Consider the following 17,737-nt stretch of genomic DNA (forward strand, 5'->3'; position numbering starts at 1 on the left):
GCTCGTTACCACCGCCCTGGATGTCGCCCTCCATCGCTGTCGCCGCGTCCCCGTCACTCCGGAATGTCTCTGCTGCCCGGTATCCTCGCTCTCCGTTGCCGCCATGACTTTGCTACGCACGCCGCTCCTATTGGATGACGGGACGGCGTGTGCGATGACGTGATGACGACGAAAGGGGAGCGCTGGCCATGCAGGGGATCCCGGCACGGAGCAGACACCGAGGAGGCCGGTAAGGTCCCTCCCGGTGTCCTGTAAGCTGTTCGGGATGCCGCGATTTCACCGCGCCGGTCCCGAACAGCCCGACTGAACAGCCGGGTTAGTGTTATTTTTGCTTCAGACGCGGTGGTCAGCTTTGATCGCCGCGTCTGAAGGGTTAATACAGGGCATCACAGCGATCCTGTATTAGCCGCGGGTCCCGGACGTTGATGGCCGCAGGGACCGCCGCGATAGTGGTGTATTCGCCTTATAAGACGCACCAACTTTTTGGGAGTTTTGGGTAAGAGAAATTGCGTCTTATACGGCGAAAAATACAGTAAGTCTGGATGACATGTCCATATTGTCTATTCCGAATAATAGCATCAGCTTCAACTTATGTAAATGTAATTGCTATAGAAAACTTCAGACATAACAATACTTGTTCTTGAAAACGTGTGCCGGCATGTATGAGAAAATAATACATCACAGGACCTAGAGTTCAGAGGAGTTTGCTGCTCGCCAAGAAGCATCCACCCCTGGACATCATGAACAGCTTCTACATGCCAAATGATGAGCGTAGGAACATCTGCTCTGCTCCCTTCGGAGTGCAGGAACGGGCTATCCTCTCACACTATTCAGTAACTGATACGGTTCAGAGGTAATGTGATACCGATCTGGCTCCATGATATTGGGATGATCAGCAAACTGATAGGAAAGGAAGGTCGGAACATCACACTTCATAGAGATGAGAAGAAACAGATCCTGTCTGCAACAGTCAGACCCTATTCCTGAACATCAAACTGTAAAATGACTTTATATGGATTGTTGTTTTCTATTGACTAGTACAAAGAACATGCAGTATTGATGTGTCAAGTTTTGGAATTGTTTTCAGGTGGCTTCGGATTAGAGATGAGTGAATCGAAGCAGACGAACCAGAATTCGTTACGCATTTCAGGATTCATTCAATTTGCAACAAATGTGAATATTGCCGCGATTCTATCGCGTGAATCGCTTCATTAAAGGGGTACTCTGGCGCTTAGACATCTTATCCCCTATCCAAAGGATAGGGGATAAGATGCCTGATGGTGGGGGTCCCGCCGCTGGGGACCCCCGTGATCTTGCACGCAGCACCCCAGTTAAAATCAGTCCCCAGAGTGAACATAGGCTTGCATTGAGAGGCGGAGGCGTGACGTCACACGATGGCGGAGGCGTGACGTCACACGCCGCCTGCCCCGTGGTCGCCGGTAATCAGACCCGGAGCATGCTCCGGGGACTGATTTTAACTGGGGTGCTGCGTGCAAGATCACGGGGGTCCCCAGCGGCAGGACCCCCACGATCAGGCATCTTATCCCCTATCCTATCAACAAGCTGCCTAAACTTCATGAACCTTATCACAGGAGGCAGGAATGATTTTTCAGCGCAATTCTGTGCATTTTTTCCACAAGAAATCATCTGCTGCTTATAATAGTCTGTAGACAGTATAAAAACCTGTTGACACCATTCTTTACACTCTGTGACAGAGTGCAATTTAGGGTTTAATCCCCCCCCCCCTTTTTTTTTTGTGGCGCTGCACTGTTGTGCCCTGCTGCTGTGCAAAAATAAGTTTTTTTCAGCAGACTGTAGTGCATGGGCTCCTTATGCTTTCCCCACCTCCAGGCTGTGTAATTCAACCAATATATTGTTTTCTGATGTTACTGGGACTGGGATATTAACTCTAAATATGTTCTGGTAGTACTAGCTAACATAAATGCTTAATTGAGATTCCAAGATTGATCTTTCAATGTAAGGTGTTATGAAACCCTCTGGTGTACTACTGATGCCTGCTCCTGACTGCTCCTGTGTCTTTCAGGTATTACTTGGCTTACTGATGCTTCTGGGCTTGGGCCTTAAATTTTTGGATGTTTAGCACATGCTAAATACATGCTTAATAGAAATTTAAACTTTGATATTTCAATGTAAGGGGTTATGAAACCCTCTGGTGTACTGCTGATGCCTGCTCCTGACTGTGTGTTTCAGGAATTACTTGGCTTATTGATGCTTCTTGGCTTGGGCCTTACATTTTTTCTGATGTTTTGCACTAGCTTACATACATGCTTAATTGAGACTTCAACATTGAACTTTCAATCTTAGGGGTTATGAAATCCTCTTATGTTCTGCTGATGCCTTTTCCTGACCGTGTCTTTCAGGAACTACTTCACTTACTGATGCTTCTGGGCTTGGGCCTTAAATTTTTGGATGGTAGTACTACCTAACATGCATCTTCAATAGAGATTTCAACATTGACCTTTTAATTTTAGGGGTTGTGAACCCCTCTTGTATACTCATGCTGCTTCCTGCTCCACGCTGTCAGCCCGTTGGTCCTGTGACAGTGTGCGACTCCGCCTCCTCATCCTCCACAGCCACATGAGCCCTGTGGGGGCTTGATAGATTTGGCCCTTTTTACCCACACGCCGGGGTCCGGGACACTAAAACTTGGAAGCTGACAGTTCAATTTCAAAATCATTGATTTAACTTTAAAAATCTTAAATTTAAATAAAAAAATCATACATTTCAATGGTCTCCTCATGCTTCAGCCAACTCCAGGCTGTGTCATTCAGGCAATATATGGTTTACTGATACTGCTGCTGGGCCTGAGTCTAGGACTTAAAAATTTGTTAAATTTAAAAAATTCTTGTGTTTTTTTCTTGGGGATTGTGAAGCCCTGGGGTCTCCTTATGCTTCAGCCAACTCCAGGCTTTGTCATTCAGGCAATATATGGCTTACTGATACCGCTGCTGGGCCTGGGTATAAACATTTTGTTATGGTAGGTAGCACTAGCTATCCAAAATCTTCAGTTTAAATTTCTGAATTCATCTTTTAATCTTAGGGATTGTAAAGGCCTAGTGTCTACTCATGCTGCTGCCAACTCCTGGCTGTGCCATTCAGCCACTATATGGTGTCCTCATGCTGCCAACACCTCCACGCTGTATAATTCAGTCACTATATGGTCTCCTCATGCTGCCAACACCTCCATGCTGTGTCATTCTGTTACGCCGAGCGCTCCGGGTCCCCGCTCCTCCCCAGAGCGCTCGCAACATCCTCGCTACGGCAGCGCCCCGGTCAGATCCACTGACCGGGTGCGCTGCGATACCGCCTCCAGCCGGGATGCGATTCGCGATGCGGGTGGCGCCCGCTCGCGATGCGCACCCCGGCTTCCGTACCTGACTCGCTCTCCCTCGGTCCTGTCCCGGCGCGCGCGGCCCCGCTCCCTAGGGCGCGCGCGCGCCGGGTCTCTGCGATTTAAAGGGCCACTGCGCCACTGATTGGCGCAGTGGTTCCAATTAGTGTGTTCACCTGTGCACTCCCTATGTATACCTCACTTCCCCTGCACTCCCTCGCCGGATCTTGTTGCCCTTGTGCCTAGTGAAAGCGTTCCCTTGTGTGTTCCTAGCCTGTGTTCCAGACCTCCTGCCGTTGCCCCTGACTACGATCCTTGCTGCCTGCCCCGACCTTCTGCTACGTCCGACCTTGCTTTTGTCTACTCCCTTGTACCGCGCCTATCTTCAGCAGTCAGAGAGGTTGAGCCGTTGCTAGTGGATACGACCTGGTTACTACCGCCGCAGCAAGACCATCCCGCTTTGCGGCGGGCTCTGGTGAACACCAGTAGTGACTTAGAACCGGTCCACTAGCACGGTCCACGCCAATCCCTCTCTGGCACAGAGGATCCACCTCCTGCCAGCCGGCATCGTGACACATTCAGCCACTATATGGTCTCCTCATGCTGCAAATACCTCCACGCTGTGTCATTCATTCACTATATGGTCTCCTCATGCTGCCAACACCTCCACGCTCTGTCATTCAGTCACTATATGGTCTCCTCATGCTTCAGCCTCATCCAAGCTGTGTCATTCAGCCACTATATGGTCTCCTCATGCTGCCAACATCTCCACGCTGTGCCATTCATCCACTATATGGTCTCCTCATGCTGCCAACACCTCCAAACTGTGCCATTCAGCCACTATATGGTCTCCTCATGCTGCCAACACCTCCACGCTGTGTCATTCAGCCACTATATGGTGTCCTCATGCTGCCAACACCTCCACACTGTGTCATTCAGCCACTATATGGTCTCCTCATGCTTCAGCCTAATCCAGGCTGTGTCATTCAGCCACTATATGGTCTCCTCATGCTTCAGCCTCATCCAAGCTGTGTCATTCAGCCCCTATATGGTCTCCTCATGCTGCCAACACATCCAGACTGTGTCATTCAGCCACTATATGGTCTCCTCATGCTGCCAACACCTCCACACTGTGCAATTCAGCCACTATATGGTCTCCTCATGCTGGCAACACCTCCACGCTGTGTCATTCAGCCACTATATGGTCTCCTCATGCTGCCAACACCTGGAAGCTGTGTCATTCAGCCATTATATGGTCTCCTCATGCTGCCAACACCTCCACGCTGTGTCATTCAGCCACTATATGGTCTCCTCATGCTGCCAACACCTGGAAGCTGTGTCATTCAGCCATTATATGGTCTCCTCATGCTGCCAACACCTCCACGCTGTGTCATTCAGCCACTGTATGGTCTCCTCATGCTGCAAAAACCTCCACGCTGTGTCATTCAGCCACCTCCAGGCTGAATCGAATTTTTGAAAAGTTCGCTCATCTCTACTTCAGATGTAGTCTACAGTATCTACTTATCTATAAGTCTCCATCTTTCTTCATAGAAAACACCTTTCTTACATTCCTGTTCTTGCACTTTTATGCCTCTTGCCTTGCAGATTTGAACACTGAATTTGTGTTCATTTTTTTTGTGCATCCTTTTGGCTAAGTAGGCGGGACCAAACAAGTTTGTGCCTCTCAGTGAAGCAGAAACATTGTAGAGCTCACACGACTTCCCATGACCACTTTTTTACACATAGATACACTCAGTCAACTGAAGGTTACCCGGGTGGGCAAGTGGGAATAATGGGGAAATCACTGCAAAAAAAACCCAGAAAAGAGCCGCAAAAATGCAACTTAACGCAGCCTCAGAAGACAATTATAACTACTATATATTGTGATCTTAAATGGATAGACACAAATATACAGATAGAGCTGGAGGGGAGGTGTATAACTAATATATATACTAATCCCATAGAGATATCAGCGGCAGTTTAAAGATAGAACTGGAGGGGAGATGTTTAATTACTATATATACAGTATATATATATATATATATATATATATATATATATATGTAATGTACAGAACTGGTTTAATGTTTATATGGTTCAAGGTAAATTAAGTAAAATAAATGTAAGCAAATCTCCAGAACCAGATGGACTACACCCAAGAGTTCTTAGAGAACTAAGTTCAGTCATTTCTGTACCCTTGTTCATGATATTTAGAGATTCTCTGGTGTCTGGTATTGTGCCGAGGGACTGGCGCAAGGCGAATCTTCAAAAAGCATTCTAGGTCTTCCCCAGGTATTTATACACCAGTAAGCTTAATGTGCATAGTGGGAAAATTTATGAAGGACTCATAAGGGACTACATACAGGAATACATAGGGGATAATTGTATTATAAGTGATAGCCAGCATGGGTTTACTAAGGATAGAAGTTGTCAAACCAATCTAATTTGCTTTTATGAAGATGTGAGTAGAAGCCTTGACAGAGGAATGGCTGTGGATATAGTGTTTTTGGATTTTGCAAAAGCGTTTGATACTGTCCCCCATAGACGTCTGACAGGTAAGGTTAAGGTCTTTGGGTTTGGAAACTTTAGTTTGTAACTGGATTAAAAACTGGCTTAAGGATTGTACCCAGAGAGTGGTGGTCAATGATTCGTACTCTGATTGGTCCCCGGTTATTAGTGGTGTACCCCAAAGTTCAGTACTGGGCCCGCTGTTGTTTAATTTATTTATCAATGATATAGAGGATCGTATTAACAGCTCTGTTTCTATCTTTGCAGATGACACCAAGCTTTGTAGCACGGTACAGTCTATAGAGGATGTGTATAGGTTACAAGATGACTTGGATAGACTAAGTGTCTGGGCATCCACTTGGCAAATGAGGTTCAATGTGGATAAATGTAAAGTTATGCATCTGGGTACTAATAACCTGCATGCATCTTATGTCTTAGGTGATGTTAAACTGGCAGAGTCACTGGTAGAGGAGGATCTGGGTGTACTTGTAGATCATAGACTACAGAATAGCATGCAGTGTCAGGTAGCTGCTTCTAAGGCCAGCAGGATATTGTCATGTATCAGAAGAGAATAGGACTCATGACACAGGGACATGATAATACTACCCCTTTATGAAGCATTGGTGGTACGGCCTCACCTGGAATATGCTGTTCAGTTTTGGTCGCCTGTTCATAAAAGGGACACTGTGGAGCTGGAAAGGGTGCAGAGGCACGCAACTAAACTAATATGGGGCATGAAACATCTTAGCTATGAGGAAAGATTAAAAGAATTACATTTGTTCCAGGTTAATACCCCATCAAAGGACAAGGGGGCACTCCCTCCGTCTAGAGAAGAAAAGGTTTGGTCTAAAGGGACAACACGCCTTCTTTACCATAAGAACTGTGAATTTATGGAACAATCAACCTCAGGAACTGGTAACAGCAGAAACAGTTGTGAGCTTTAAAACAGGGTTAGATGCATTCATAGAACAAAATAACATTAATTCTTTTGCAGAAATATAATCACATCCCTTCCCCTTCATCCAACCATACCCCTTCCCTTCGACCATACTAACTATGTAACTATACAGATCCCATAGAGATAGCAGCAGTATACAGCTACAGCTGGAGGAGAGGTGTATAACTAATATATATAGTGATCCCATAGAGATATCAGAAGCAGTATACAGATAAATGAATGGACAGCTTGAGACTGTAATAGCTTTTAGGAAAACGAATAAGACCCATTAAAGCTAATATGGCTGACAAAGGTAAATGTTACTGATACACAGGGTTAGATCAACTCACCAGAATACCAGAGGTCCCTCTGGTTTGCCCAAGCTGTGATACAACAATGGATCCCAGAGGTCCAGCAGAAGACAATTCCATCTGGTCTTGACTTTCAAACAATCTAGAGATCTCATATTGGATGATTCTTACATAAACTTTTACCTCTTATTGATCTTATATCGTGTGCGTACAATAATAACAACATAGATTAGGATGCAATTTAAGGTGGAGGCCACATATTTTGTAAAGATGGAGTGAGAATCATGTCCTCTGTGGACCTCAAGAACTCTAGTCCCGCACTATTTCTGCTTCATATTCCATGATTTGAAGATAGAACACGTCTTAAAAACTAGAAACGCAAAAGAAATTCTGTAAACACTCACTCCACATGGGGAATCAGGAAAACAGTCAAAAGCCTCTAACTGCTTCATTGTAGAAACCTTATTGTAAGAGCAAATACAAGTAATGCAAATTAGTTCATAATCAATATCCTACCCATAAAAGAGCCTTGAATCATGACCAGGAAAAATCAGCCAGTCCAGAGTATCCACTGAAAGGAAGAGTGGTGCCTCGGTAAACAGCCATTTCAGGTACCTGCCTCAGTACAGGGTAGGGTGCTGGTTGACTGGGTTAGATGCCTTTGTTGAAAGAATACAAGAAAGAAACAGCTAATACAGCTAGGGGCCAGATGCAAACACTATGGGATGTCACAGCTTTCAGTTTTAAATGGAGTTCTCCGGTAATCTGCTTCACAGTACTTATATTAGTCAACGTAGAGTAAAGAGATCCTCTTTCCTAAAGCTGCATCCCTTTAAGTCCCAAAAACATTGACAAGTTTTTGTGGCAGGATTCATCTAGATTTCTTGGGTTATGAAGAAGCTGTGAGCTATGAGCTTAAAGCAAGTAGTAAACCTCTGTATAAGGAAAATAGAAATGTAATGTTTGGTTGGTTCAGGACCATGCACCTCATTACCAAGAACAAGAAATCCTGGAAATTCAATTGTCTTAGTTCTGGGAAGAAAGCTGTTGTCATTGGATGTCTTTCTTTACTGACAGAAGAGCCGAGTGCAGATTTCAAGGATTTGCAGAGTATTCTGTTACATCTCAGTGACGGGCCTGCTCTTCGGGATGGTGCTATAATCACAGGCCATTTGGATAGAATATTGTGTATAGACAGTAGGAACTTGTGGTGGAATATTGGGCGTGCATATTGTTGTACTTATTAGGAAGAGTTTTCTTCTACAAAAATAACAAAATATGATATCGTCACAATGTAAATCCTAATTTCCATTGTTCCCGCACTAACAGTAATGCTCTTTTTTGCTGTTTCTTACTGAACTGACATTCTATCCTTTAAGCATGACTTTGGCAGCCAAGGACTGGCCTCAGGGTGACATATAGACATCTAGTGGGTACCTAACCAGGATGATGCACCATTAAAAAGTACTCCAGAGAAATAAACCCATAGTCCATCCTTTCCCTCTCCCCAACCTATTTATTTGTCTAAATATGACTCATTAGATATATAGAGCAGTTTCCATCTTTCAGCTGTCACTTACATGCAGGGAGCGAGAGAAAAACATTATGATCTGATCGACTTGTCTCCCCTCAAGGAGACTAGCCCCAACCCTCCTGGAAGAGAAACAGCATGTGATTTCTGTCTGCTCTGGCTTCACAGCCACACCCCCCCTTCATCTACCTCTCCCTGTGTGAGGATCTTGCCGGCAGAGAAGTCTTCTCAGCACATAATGCTGCTATTTTCCTGCTGTGGATCGAATCACTGACTGCTACCATTCAGAGCATAGCATGAGATTTATTGCTGGATGGAAGGATAGTTTGAATAGATAGACTCCGAGTACTCGTACCGGGGAAGCAGTTGCAAGACAAGGCATTGGGTCAGACCAATCGCAGATGGGACACACCGACGGCCTGGTCAACTCCAAAAGTACGGTAGGACACATTTTTTTTAACCTAGCAAGTACCACTCTGCATCCCCCGTTTGGTTTCCCATTAGGATTTAGCCAACTGGCTCACAGCCCACCTGTCATAAGTGATCTGTTGCCCGAGTATACATGTTGAGTGAGTGTGTGTTCCCGGGAGGAAGGGCTGGGTCTTAGGGAAATTGAATAGAAGAGGACACTTATAAATGCTGCTACAGATATTTCTGTTAGTCAGAGTATTAGTGAGCAGATGCTGGATGCCAGTGGATCAAACAGCCACTGCAGTAAGGCATGTCTTGAACAAGCGTGTATACAGGAAAGTATAACACGAGAGTTCCTCTGCCTATAAGACATTTCCGTGATCCTCCCTGTCATAACTCTATGTGTGTGAATGGGAACCCAGAAATAAGGACAGAGTCTCTAGGGGGATTGAATTCCAGAGAAAGCTAATAATCACTCCTCCAGAAGTCTGTGAGAGAAGATATTAGTGAATTTGGACACCAGTAGTTTAATAGGGATATGATGTCTCAGGTACGTGCACACGCACAGGGGTTTCTCTGATAATAAGACATCTCTGTGACCTGTCCTAGTGTGTATACTGTATATTATTTGTATATATTTTAATGGAATGGGGGGTTGGCAAAAAAATGTTTATTCAAATAAGAATAACAATTCTAACAACCTCCTATCTCGACCTCCTATCCCAACCTCCTATCTCGACCTCCTATCCCGTCCTCCTATCCCGACCTCCTATCCCGACCTCCTATCCCGATCTCCTATCCTGTCCTCCTATCCCAACCTCCTATCCCATCCTCCTATCCCATCCTCCTATCTTGAGCTCCTATCCCGACCTCCTATCTCGACCTCCTTTCCCGACCTCCTATCCCATCCTTCTATCCCATCCTCCTATCTCGACCTCCTATCCCGTCCTCCTACCCCAACCTCCTATCTCGACCTCCTATCCCAACCTCCTATCTCGACCTCCTATCTCGACCTCCTATCCCGACCTCCTATCCCGACCTCCTATCCCGTCCTCCTATCTCCTCCTCCTATCGCCACCTCCTATCTTGACCTCCTATCTCAACCTCATATCCCGACCTGTAATATGTGTACCAGGTATTGAAATATATCCAGCCATACGGAAGTTATGTGGGAACATACATTTCCCATTGATTTGCATGGGACTTTAAACAAAAAACCCCACCCTCACAAATGGGGGTAGTTAAGGGTTAAATTAACTATCCTATATTTTAAGTGGACATATAAGTAACATGTGACCAAGTATTATCAAAATATCTCCAGCCGTTTGGAAGTTATGCAGTAACATATATTTCCCATTGACTTGTATAGGACTTTAAACATAAACCCCGCCCCTGGCAAATGGGGGTGAGTAAGGGTTAAATCATATCCTATGTTTGTTGTTGACATATAAGTAAAATTTGGGCCAAGTTTCATGTTAATATCTTTAGCCGTTTGGAAGTTTTTGTGGAACATACATATACACACACACACACACATGTTGAGTTTTATATATATATACACTAGCTGAGTACCCGGCGTTGCCCGGTTTTTCCTTCCTAATCCTCGTTGGGGAGGAAAATAAACAAAGGAGGAAGCTTTTGACTTCATATCCCATCCTCATATATTGTTGTCATATCCCGACCTCCTATCCCGTCATCATATCCCGACCTCCTATCCCGACCTCCTATCCCGTCCTCCTATCCCGTCCTCCTATTCCGTCCTCCTATCCCATCCTCCTAACCCATCCTCCTTTCCCGTTCTCATATCTCGACCTCCTTTCCTGTCCTCCTTACCCGTCCTCCTTTCCCGTCCTCCTATCTCGACCTCCTTTCCCGTCCTCCTATCTCGACCTCCTTTCCCGTTCTACTTTCCCGTCCTTCTATCCCATCCTCCTATCCCGTTCTCCTATCCCATCCGTCTATCCCGTCCTCCTATCCCCTCCTTCTTTCCCGTCCTCATATCTCGACCTCCTTTCCCGTCCTCCTTTCCCATCCTCCTATCCCTTCCTTCTATCCCGTCCTTCTATCCTGTCCATCTATCCCATCTTCCTATCCCATCCTCCTATCCCGACCTACTATCCCGACCTCCTATCCCATCCTCCTTTCCCGTTCTCCTATCCCGACCTCCTATCACGACCTCCTATCCCATCCTCCTATCTCGACCTCCTATCCCGTCCTCCTATCACGACCTCCTATCCTGTCCTCATATCTCAACCTCCTATCCCGTCCTCCTATCTCGACCTCCTATCCCGACCTCCAACCCAGACCTCCTATCCCGATCTCCTATCCCATCCTCCTATCCCAACCTCCTATCTCGACCTCCTAGCTCAACCTCCTATCCCGACCTCCTATCCCGACCTCCTATCCCGTCCTCCTATCTCCACCCCCTATCCAGTCCTCATATCCTGACCTCCTAACGCGACCTCTTATCCCGACCATCCCATCCTCCTATCTTGACCTCCTATCTCAACTTCATATCCCGACCTGTAATATGTGTACCAGGTATTGAAATATCTCCAGCCATACGGAAGTTATGTGGGAACATACATTTCCCATTGATTTGCATGGGACTTTAAACAAAAACCCCGACCCTCACAAATGGGGGTAGTTAAGGGTTAAATTAACTATCCTATATTTTAAGTGGACATATAAGTAACATATGACCAAGTATTATCAAAATATCTCCAGCCGTTTGGAAATTATACAGTAACATATATTTCCCACTGACTTGTATAGGACTTTAAACATAAACCCCGCCCCTGGCAAATGGGGGTGAGTAAGGGTTAAATCACCTATCCTATGTTTGTTGTTGACATATAAGTAACATTTGGGCCAAGTTTCATGTTAATATCTTTAGCCGTTTGGAAGTTTTTGTGGAACATACGTACATACATATATACATACATACACACACGTTGAGTTTTATATATATATAGACTAGCTGAGTACCCGGCGTTGCCCGGTTTTTCCTTCCTAATCCTTGTTAGGGAGGAAAATAAACAAAGGAGGAAGCTTTTGACTTCATATCCCATCCTCATATATTGTTGTCATATCCCGACCTCCTATCCCGTCATCATATCCCGACCTCCTATCCCGACCTCCTGTCCCGTCCTCCTATCCCGTCCTCCTATCCCATCCTCCTAACCCATCCTCCTTTCCCGTCCTCATATCTCGACCTCCTTTCCTGTCCTCCTTACCCGTCCTCCTTTCCTGTCCTCCTATCTCGACCTCCTTTCCCGTCCTCCTATCTCGACCTCCTTTCCCGTCCTCCTTTCCCGTCCTCCTTTCCCATCCTCCTATCCCGTCCTCCTATCCCGTCCATCTATCCCGTCCTCCTATCCCGTCCTCCTATCCCCTCCTTCTTTCCCGTCCTCATATCCCGACCTCCTTTCCTGTCCTCCTTTCCCGTCCTCCTTTCCCATCCTCCTATCCCTTCCTTCTATCCCGTCCTTCTATCCTGTCCATCTATCCCATCCTGCTATCCCATCCTCCTATCCCGACCTCCTATCCTGACCTCCTATCCCATCCTCCTTTCCCGTTCTCCTATCCCGTCCTCCTATCACGACCTCCTATCCTGTCCTCATATCTCAACCTCCTATCCCATCCTCCTATCTTGACCTCCTATCCCGACCTCCAACCCAGACCTCCTATCCCGATCTCTTATCCCATCCTCCTATCCCGTCCTCCTATCCCGTCCTCCTATCTCGACCTCCTATCCCGACCTCCTATCCCGACCTCCTACCCCGACCTCCTATCCCAACCTCCTATCTCGACCTCCTATCCCGTCCTTCTATCCCATCCTCCTATCTCGACCTCCTTTTCCGACCTCCTATCCTGTCCTTCTATCCCATCCTCCTATCTCGACCTCCTACCTCAACCTCCTACCTCGACCTCCTATCCCGACCTCCTATCCCGACCTCCTATCCCAACCTCCTATTCCGTCCTCCTATCCCGACCTCCTATCCCAACCTCCTATCCCATCCTCCTATCCCATCCTCCTATCCCATCCTCCTATCTTGACCTCCTATCCCGACCTCCTACCCCAACCTCCTATCTCGACCTCCTATCCCAACCTCCTATCTCGACCTCCTAGCTCAACCTCCTATCCCGACCTCCTATCCCGACCTCCTATCCCGACCTCCTATCCCATCCTCCTATCTCCACCTCCTATCCAGTCCTCATATCCTGACCTCCTAACGCGACCTCTTATCCCGACCATCCCGTCCTCCTATCTTGACCTCCTATCTCAACCTCATATCCCGACCTGTAATATGTGTACCAGGTATTGAAATATCTCCAGCCATACGGAAGTTATGTGGGAACATACATTTCCCATTGATTTGCATGGGACTTTAAACAAAAACCCCGACCCTCACAAATGGGGGTAGTTAAGGGTTAAATTAACTATCCTATATTTTAAGTGGACATATCAGTAACATGTGACCAAGTATTATCAAAATATCTCTAGCTGTTTGGAAGTTATGCAGTAACATATATTTCCCATTGACTTGTATGGGACTTTAAACATAAACCCCGCCCCTGGCAAATGGGGGTGAGTAAGGGTTAAATCACCTATCCTATGTTTATTGTAGACATATAAGTAACATGTGTGCCAAGTTTCATGTTAATATCTTTAGCCGTTTGGAAGTTTTTGTGGAACATACATACACACACACGTTGAGTTTTATATATATACACTGGCTGAGTACCCGGCGTTGCCCGGTTTTTCCTTCCTAATCCTTGTTGGGGAGGAAAATAAACAAAGGAGGAAGCTTTAGACTTCATATCCCATCCACATATATTGTTGTCATATCCCGTCCTCCTATCCCGTCCTCCTTTCCCATCCTCATATCTCGACCTCCTTTCCCGTCCTCCTTTCCCGTCCTCCTTTCCCGTCCTCCTATCCCTTCCTCCTATCCCGTCCATCTATCCCGTCCTCCTATCCCATCCTTCTATCCTGTCCTCCTATCCCGACCTCCTATCCCGTCCTCCTATCCTGTGCTCCTATCCCGACCTCCTATCACGACTTCCTATCCCATCCTCCTTTCTCGACCTCCTATCCAGTCCTCCTATCACAACCTCCTATCCTGTCCTCATATCTCGACCTCCTATTCCGTCCTCCTATCTCGACCTCCTATCCCGACCTCCTATCCCGACCTCCTATCCCGACCTCCTATCCCGATCTCCTAACCCATCCTCCTATCCCGTCCTCCTATTCCGTCCTCCTATCCCGTCTTCCTATTCCGACCTCCTATCCCAACCTCCTATCCCGTCCTCCTATCGCGTCCTCCTATCCCGACCTGCTATCCCCGTCCTCCTATCCCCGTCCTCCTATCCCGGTCCTCCTATCGCGTCCTCCTATCCAGTGCTCCTATCCCGTCTTCCTATCCCCTCCTCCTTTCCCGCCCTCATATCCCTACCACCTATGTCGACCTCCTATCCCGACCTGTAATATGTGTACCAGGTATTGAAATATCTCCAGCCGTACAGAAGTTATGTGGGAACATACATTTCCCATTGATTTGCATGGGACTTTAAACAAAAACCCCGACCCTCACAAATGGGGGTAGTTAAGGGTTAAATTAACTATCCTATATTTTAAGTGGACATATAAGTAACATGTGACCAAGTATTATCAGAATATCTCCAGCCGTTTGGAAGTTATGCAGTAACATATATTTCCCATTGACTTGTATGGGACTTTAAACATAAACCCCGCCCCTGGCAAATGGGTTAAATCACCTATCCTATGTTTGTTGTTGACATATAAGTAACATGTGGCCAAGTTTCATGTTAATATCTTTAGCCGTTTGGAGGTGATGCTGGAACATACATACACACATACACGTTGAGTTTTATATATATAGATTGTGTGCTGCCATGCCTGAAGAAGATGTGTGAAAAAGCCATGGACAATGCTACTCCCATGATGACTAACCTCATGAACCATATACCTCATTACAGAAATTCCCGAATACAGAATCATTGCATGTGTAAGGGACAGCATCTGAAAATCGATGTACAAAGTCTGTGGCAAGGGCGGAACAATTTCTTTACCCTGAACAACGTGTCAGTGTGTGTTATTCCCTCCGATGCATCAACTCTAATAATAATCAATTTTGGACGGGAACAGATATCTACTAGGTCTCTGAAGGAAAGAGTTTCCACTTCAGTACTAACTGGTAAAAAAGACCACCATTTACGGGACATAGTATATGAAAACAATAAAAGGTTTCATTCCAAAATAAGTAGGAAGGGACAGAAACGTGATCTCAAAAGAAGGCAACCACAAAGAACTACCCACCTTGAATGACCTTGTCGAAAGAGCACCCTATTTAAAAAGAAGGATGGCTGATAGAAATACAAAGAACCATGTCATGACAGGTAAAGTTGTTTGACAAAGTCAGCGGGGAAGAAGTACAAAGTCAGGTGTACATAGGACTGGAGAGGAAATGTTTGTTCATTGATCCTTCATAAATCAAGGACTTATGCCATGTACCTATTCAACCTGGTTGAGGGGGCGAGAGGAACTTGGTCTCTTGTGTCACTTGTGTCTTTCGGCCTTACCAACCATCAGAGTCAAATAAGCTAGCAAAAAGCCTTATACCTAAAGACCTTCCCAGAGAGACTGTGGCATCCAAACACCCACCCCACCTGTCAGACGGGCAGCAGTAGTTAGGAAAATGTAAGATGGCATGGTTATTAAACCCAGTGGCACCCCAGAGATGTCCTGCACAGAAGGCTGTTCTGTACTGCAGCTAATTGTTATGATGTGCCAACCGACCATGACCATGAGTGGTCTCTATCATTGGATAGGATTATTGAGTATCTGGTGGTTGGTCAGCTCATTGTATTTGGACTGGAATTTGGTGGTTAGGATAGGGGCCCTGTCCATAGTCCCATAGACCGTGCATAACAATGGGCATAACAAACACTAGGCCTTTCTGTCCTGGATGGCAAAGCAGCCCCTCCCAGCGCCAATTGTTATCTTTGCTATAGGACCACCAAATGACTACATCTCATATGAGGGGAAAAGTGCATCAGACAGAACTAGCAAACTTGAATTGAGTTCAAAGCTTGTAGTTGTTTGCTGAAATGTAGCGGTCTGGAAAATACATGATATTCCTAAGATGACATTAACAGACAGTTCATTCCTGTGATGAATACATTAAAGGTTGCGTGCCATCAAAATACATTACACTGATGTTTCTCTATAGTCTATTATGGGCATCTTACAATCTATTTGTTTTTTTTTTGTCTCTCAAACGGTGAATATCGGGCCGTTCCTGTCCAAAAATCCTAGAAATGGACTCCTTCACTTTGATGTTTTCGATTAGCGGCGTGAGTAATAATCTGAACTGACTAGATGTTAATTCACTCAGTCCTCCTCTCTACCAGTTTTCCGTCTCTCTCGGCTGATGTCATTAAGCTTCATGTTATTGGTTTCAGATGCTGGGACCTGGGATTTGTTCAGCAGATGTGAGTTCGGAGAGGGGCGGAGAGGTGCTGACAGGAGAAAAAGGTGCTATTACCTCTCCTGGGGACCATAATGTTGGGATCCAAGATGAATCTGTTATTTTTGGACTTCCCCAGATATGCATAATTCTTAATGACCCTTTTTTTTTGCTCTCCTGTAACTCTATTGACTTCCTCACACATTACAAACAATGGTATGTAACCCTATATAGCAATTATCTATAATGGAGTAGTCGTTTAGGTACTACCAAGTCCCTTTATCCTTTGCTTTAACAAAACTCAGTAAACAGGCTCCTGTGGGCCAGTACTTAGGGCGGCAAAGCATTATGGGTGGTTTCAGGAATCAGACCTCTATCAATTACATGTTGATAACCTATCCTAAGGGTGCGTTCACACGCTCTTAGTTTTTGCGGGTTTTCCGCTGCATATTTGAAAGTGGACGGGCTCTTCTCGGCTGTCCGAAGCTGATTTTCCGTGGCGGAATTTACGCTGCGGAAAATCTGCCGCAGTCCCTACTGACTTCAACGGGGCTTGTGGCGGATTTTCAACAAATCCGTGGAAAATCCGTGGAAAATCTGCTGCGGACGGCCGAGAAGAGCCCGACCACTTTCAAACACGCAGCGGAAAACCCGCAAAAAATAAAAAGCGTGTGAACGCACCCTGAGAATAGTAAAAGCTGGAAAATACCTTTATCTGTAAGGATTGTGCAGTATTATGTCTTCTAAGCCCATATTTCTATTGGGTCAAGAACAAAACATGGCAGCCACATTGACCATACTTCTATATAGTCTGTATGAAGAAAAAGTACAGCAGATCGCACTCACCACATAAGCCAGTGATTCTTTATTGAGACATGCTCGGCAAGTACTTGCCGAGCATGTCTCAATAAAGAATCACTGGCTTATGTGGTGAGTGCGATCTGCTGTACTTTTTCTACATACAGACTGTGTTATATATGACCTTTGTCCTGATCTGCACCGCCACGCCAGGATACACATTCATCCACCCACACATTCACTTGAATAGGGATTCTATATATCCATAGTGAAGTGCCAGTCACCTACGATCTCCTTGTGCTTTGTTATACACTTCTATATAGACTTTCTATCATCTGGAGCAAAGTATATCATTTCTACCCTAGTCATATATCCAAATATTCTGCCCAAGGTTGC

Source organism: Hyla sarda, chromosome 3 (assembly GCF_029499605.1).
Source record: "Hyla sarda isolate aHylSar1 chromosome 3, aHylSar1.hap1, whole genome shotgun sequence".
Taxonomy (NCBI): Eukaryota; Metazoa; Chordata; class Amphibia; order Anura; family Hylidae; genus Hyla; species Hyla sarda.